This window comes from Pithys albifrons, chromosome 2, assembly GCF_047495875.1.
Source record: "Pithys albifrons albifrons isolate INPA30051 chromosome 2, PitAlb_v1, whole genome shotgun sequence".
Lineage (NCBI taxonomy): Eukaryota > Metazoa > Chordata > Aves > Passeriformes > Thamnophilidae > Pithys > Pithys albifrons.
The window spans coordinates 13,409,491-13,415,713 of record NC_092459.1 but is presented as its reverse complement, the minus strand read 5'-3'; positions in this window follow the sequence as shown (position 1 = coordinate 13,415,713).

The following is a 6,223-nucleotide window of genomic DNA, read 5'->3' as shown; positions in this document are numbered from 1 at the left end:
CCCTCATAATTATCTTTGCTTACATGAAGTAAAGACCAAAATTGACCAATTGTGCAACAATACCTTTTTTGATTAACATCATGTCTCCATAAAACTAACAATTGCACCTATAAGGCAGGGATGCCTGTGTTTTACTTGAGGAAGAACAGCTGGTCTAATTGCGGCTACTTCCTTCACTGATTCCCTTCAGAAAAGGGGAAGATACTATGAATTAGCCTCTTACCATTTAGTTCCTGACTCTCTCCCACCTACTGAGAGATTGCATTATTAAATGCAGAACGATGTTGGAAGTTGGGAAGTGCTGAACGTAGCAGTCTGTGTGCACAGAGCTGTGTGGTGGATCCAGACTTAACCACAGGCATGATGCAGAGCCTGATGTGTGTGCAGAGCAGCTGTGTGGCCTGTGTGTGCCCGGCTTCAGCCCCCTGTGTGTGCCCAGCTTCAGACCCCCTGTGTGTGCCCGGCTTCAGACCCCCTGTGTGTGCCCGGCTTCAGACCCCCTGTGTGTGCCTGGCTTCAGACCCCTGTGTGTGCCTGTCTTCAGACACCCTGTGTGTGCCCAGCTTCAGACCCCTGTGTGTGCCTGCCTTCAGACCCCTGTGTGTGCCTGCCTTCATTCCCTCTGTGTGTGCCCGGCTTCAGACCCCTGTGTGTACCTGGCTTCAGACCCCTGTGTGTGCCTGCCGTCGTTCCCTCTGTGTGTGCCTGCCTTCATTCCCTTGTGTGTGCCTGGCTTCATTCCCTCTGTGTGTGCCTGCCTTCGTTCCCTCTGTGTGTGCCTGCCTTCAGACCCCTGTGTGTGCCCAGCTTCAGACCCCCTGTGTGTGCCCGGCTTCAGCCCCCCTGTGTGTGCCTGCCTTCAGACCCCTGTGTGTGCCCGACTTCAGACCCCCTGTGTGTGCCTGCCTTCAGACCCCTGTGTGTGCCTGGCTTCAGACCCCCTGTGTGTGCCTGCCTTCATTCCCTCTGTGTGTGCCCGGCTTCAGACCCCTGTGTGTACCTGGCTTCAGACCCCTGTGTGTGCCTGCCGTCGTTCCCTCTGTGTGTGCCTGCCTTCATTCCCCTGTGTGTGCCTGGCTTCATTCCCTCTGTGTGTGCCTGCCTTCGTTCCCTCTGTGTGTGCCTGCCTTCAGACCCCTGTGTGTGCCCAGCTTCAGACCCCCTGTGTGTGCCCGGCTTCAGCCCCCCTGTGTGTGCCTGCCTTCAGACCCCTGTGTGTGCCCGACTTCAGACCCCCTGTGTGTGCCTGCCTTCAGACCCCTGTGTGTGCCTGGCTTCAGACCCCCTGTGTGTGCCTGCCTTCAGACCCCTGTGTGTGCCCGGCTTCAGACCCCCTGTGTGTGCCTGCCTTCAGACCCCCTGTGTGTGCCTGGCTTCAGCCCCCCTGTGTGTGCCCAGCTTCAGACCCCTGTGTGTGCCTGCCTTCATTCCCCCTGTGTGTGCCCGGCTTCAGACCCCTGTGTGTGCCTGCCTTCAGACCCCTGTGTGTGCCTGCCTTCAGACGCCCTGTGTGTGCCCGGCTTCAGACCCCCTGTGTGTGCCCGGCTTCAGACCCCCTGTGTGTGCCTGGCTTCAGACCCCTGTGTGTGCCTGTCTTCAGACGCCCTGTGTGTGCCCAGCTTCAGACCCCTGTGTGTGCCTGGCTTCAGACCCCCTGTGTGTGCCTGCCTTCATTCCCCTGTGTGTGCCTGGCTTCATTCCCTCTGTGTGTGCCTGCCTTCGTTCCCTCTGTGTGTGCCTGCCTTCAGACCCCTGTGTGTGCCCGGCTTCAGACCCCCTGTGTGTGCCTGCCTTCAGACCCCTGTGTGTGCCTGCCTTCAGACCCCTGTGTGTGCCTGGCTTCAGACCCCCTGTGTGTGCCTGCCTTCAGACCCCTGTGTGTGCCCGGCTTCAGACCCCCTGTGTGTGCCTGCCTTCAGACCCCCTGTGTGTGCCTGGCTTCAGCCCCCCTGTGTGTGCCCAGCTTCAGACCCCTGTGTGTGCCTGCCTTCATTCCCCCTGTGTGTGCCCGGCTTCAGACCCCTGTGTGTGCCTGGCTTCAGACCCCTGTGTGTGCCTGCCTTCAGACCCCTGTGTGTGCCTGGCTTCAGACCCCCTGTGTGTGCCTGCCTTCAGACCCCTGTGTGTGCCTGCCTTCAGACGCCCTGTGTGTGCCCGGCTTCAGACCCCCTGTGTGTGCCCGGCTTCAGACCCCCTGTGTGTGCCTGGCTTCAGACCCCTGTGTGTGCCTGGCTTCAGACCCCTGTGTGTGCCTGCCTTCAGACCCCTGTGTGTGCCCGGCTTCAGACCCCTGTGTGTGCCTGCCTTCAGACGCCCTGTGTGTGCCCGGCTTCAGACCCCCTGTGTGTGCCCGGCTTCAGACCCCCTGTGTGTGCCCGGCTTCAGACCCCTGTGTGTGCCTGTCTTCAGACGCCCTGTGTGTGCCCAGCTTCAGACCCCTGTGTGTGCCTGGCTTCAGACCCCCTGTGTGTGCCTGCCCTCAGACCCCTGTGTGTGCCTGGCTTCAGACCCCTGTGTGTGCCTGCCTTCAGACCCCTGTGTGTGCCTGCCTTCAGACCCCTGTGTGTGCCTGGCTTCTCAGCTTGGGTCCTGTGGCTTTACGTGCCATAACACCGCACTACAGTGCAGTTTTTAACCACATAGCCATAAGCTTGTTTTCCCAAAAGAATCCTATTGCTAAGTAGAATCATAGAATCGATTGAGTTGGAAAAGACCTCCAAGATCATCCAGTCCAACCCTTGGTCGAACTCCAGTCTTTATTACTAGATCATGGCACTCAGTGCCACGTCCAATCTGCGTTTAAAAACCTCCAGGGATCGTGAATCCACCAGCTCTCTGGGCAGCCCATTCCAATTCCTGATTACTCTCTCTGGAAAGAATTTTTTTCTGATCTCCAGCTTAAATTTCCCCTGCCAGAGCTTGACCCCATGCCCCCTTGTCCTGTTGCTGAGTGCCTGGGAGAAGAGACCAACCCTCACCTGGCTAGAACTTCCCTTCAGGTAGTTATAGACAGTGATGAGCTCACCTCTAAGCCTTCTCTTCTCCAGGCTAGAAAGTAGAAATAATGTTCTTTGGTCAGCTTTTATGAGAGGTGGCTTGAAGAATTTGTTGTGTTTAGTTTAGCAAAGTGAACATTTAAGAGGAAGTTTGATGTTGTCTCAAAAGGAGAGTAAACTACGTGGATGTAGAATTGTTTAAATGGAAGACAAATGTGTGTAAAATGGACATTAATGAATTTTGATTGTGAATTGGAATATTTGAAATTTTCAGAGCAATGAAGCCATGAGACAGTTTCCCTGTGCTGAGGGCAGGAAGCCCATCTGCTTTGAAAGCTGAACCCAATCAATTTACAAAAGTGCTTGTGAGATAGAGTTGCCTGAGATAGAAGATTAAACTACAGAAGCTTTCCAATTCTGCGTGTATTTTATTGCTTATTTCATGTATACTTCAATGTGCAGTTTACCACATAACATTATCCTTCATTGAATTAAAAAAAATAATTTCCTTTAGAGTATTTCAGGAGTGCTATCATCTTACAGATTGTTGATGACTTTACCCTTGTCACTGCTCTGAAATGTTCAGCGTTATCTTGTGTCCAGGAAATGAAAAATATCAACACTTCTGGTTACCTATGTGAACAAATATAAGACCTTAATTTCCCAAGAGGTACATAATAAATAAAAGTCCTTCATTTCCAGAGTGGTAAATGCTTTATGTTACTCTGCATATACTGAAAGTCCATCTCCCACTACCTTCAGATGCACCTACTCACATTCAGCATCTTAGCAGCTGACACCACAAATTACTCAATTGGGGTGTGGGAGAAAAATGAGAAATATATATAATGCAGACTACTCAGACTTACATGAGAACTTTATAGTTAGAATGTAGTTTTCTAGAGGTTCTGTTGTTTGCTGTAAGACTGCTCTTTCTTTTTCCCAGCAGAACCAGCTCCCTCCATCACATGTTTTTCTAGCTAAGGAGGTTGAGATGGTCCCAACAGCAGCTTCCTTCCCTACCATCTGTGCAACAGGTACACAGCAGGTGATGGTGGCATCTCTCAAAGCAATCATATAGCACTGTGAATGAAGATAAATACACAAACAAAGAACCCACAAAAGCAGACTTCTGTTGCGGGATTTACCCAGAGTATCACGGAACAACAGTGTGAGTGAGCTCTTTGGACACGCAACATACTCCTTTGCTGTCTGAAATAGCCCTGTCATGGGTAGCAGCAGAAAAACTTACTCATTTTGTGTCCTACCTTCAGTGGGATGGAGATTCTTTAAAACTAGTATTGTGTGTGTTCATTTAATGGTGAGAACATATTTCATGTTTGTTAAGGTCCTGTGGTCTCGTGGTTAAGGACTTTTCTCTGGGGCTCCAATGCTAGTTCCTGTCATCTTTGCTTTTATTATCAGACCCCTAATTTACCCTGCTATCCCATCTCCTTCCCTTCTGATTCCTGCCTTCTGCTCAACTCCTGCCCATACGCTCCCTGTCATCTTCTCCTGCTGTCATGCTTTCTCTGTCTCTACCCTCTGCCCTTCTTTTGTTGTTCCAACCTCTAGTAAAACTTCTTGCTTAGATGACTTGCTTAGGAAGACCAGACATTTAGCAGTCTTATGTGAGAGCTGGAGTCTTAAGGAAGTTCTGCAGGCAAAATTGAGGATACTAAAACTGAGTTTTCTCATTACATTGTCCATATTTCAGTAGTTTTCTATGAAACCAGCAAAACACTTTCAGCTGGCCAACTGAGTTTAAAAGTGCCACTCTGGTGGTTGTAGGTGTTGGAATTCTTTGATAAAATGGTAATAGAGTGTGTTAGCCTGTGCAAAACTGGAATTGCCTCATGTTTTCTCTATGAGAAACAGCTAAACTGTTCTAACTGAAACACGAAAAGCATTCTAAGTGTGCTCATACAGACTGATCTATATTTAAGCCTTTGAAGAGGAACTAAACCAATGGTCATGACTTTTCTAGATAAAACTAAAATTAACTTAATTTTTTTTAATCTCACACTTGTTTGGGGGACTTAGGAATGAAAGGATAAGAAGATTTTTTGTTACACTTGTAGTTTGGGCTCATATTGTAAAGATGCTGGAAGTAGTGCTAGGGCTAAGACCTAGTGCTCTGATATCAGAAATAGAAAGTCACCCATGTAAGAGGCTAAAGCATTAATCACAGTGCAGTTAAGTGACAAATAAATGTGAGTCAGTGGAATCAAGCTCTTGAAACATCAGTCTGATTCCATATTGTATCTGTACTGTGCTGTAAGAAGGCAATGGGACTTCTTAAATTTTTGAAAATACTTGCATGGCTTGTTCATTAGTGGAATAAATTAATTGCTTCAGAGAGGACAAGCCTCTGAAAATGTTAATGAATGTGTAGCTAATGGTGGATGCTGTTTTATGCAAATAGTTTTCTTCTGCTTTGAGAAGTGTAATCAAGGAATACTTGAGTTCGGAAGGGGACTGTAAGCATGGGAGGATGGTACCAAACCTTAGTTTTGCTGCTTAGTGCCATTTGTCTGATTTAACTGCCTGCAGGGTAGGTGTATCTCCATGCTGGGATTAGTTTGGTCTTTACTGGTAAAGGATCATATTGATCAATATTGATATCTGCTGAGGGGTAAATGCTGCTGTAATCTGATATGCTGAAGCAGCTACTGATTATGGTTAATAGTAGAGTCTCAGGCTTTGTCTGACACTTTTCCTTCCCTCCTACCATTACAGTTGGTGTTAAAGTCCACTTCTCTTTCTGGGCGTGCAATATATATCACCTTACTGAATGCAACAGGGTTTCTCTTCATCCTTTCCTTCTGTGGCATGTTGTACTGAAAGAGTGGGTAGCAGAGTCAAACCTATTACCTGTCTCCCTGCTATCTCCCTGCCTCAGAGCGCTGTCCTTTCCTCCTGATGGCCTGGGAGGGAGGGAGGATGCTGGCTGAACACAACCATTCCCTTTCTTGTGCTACTGGCATAAAATTTCCAAGTTTGTCAGTTCTGGTCCTAAGCAGATCCAGAGAACCTCTTGTGAAGTGGATCCAAAGCCCCAGGAACCTCATTGTGCTGCAACTGCCAAGAGACATTCATGGTGGAGTCCCATATGGGATTCCTCTCCAGGAATACCCTGACAGGTCTAACTGGACACTTGGGCCTCTCCCTTGTTTTCACTAGCTCTGTCTGTGACTTGCAAGTGGGAGGACGGAGAAGCCAGCTGG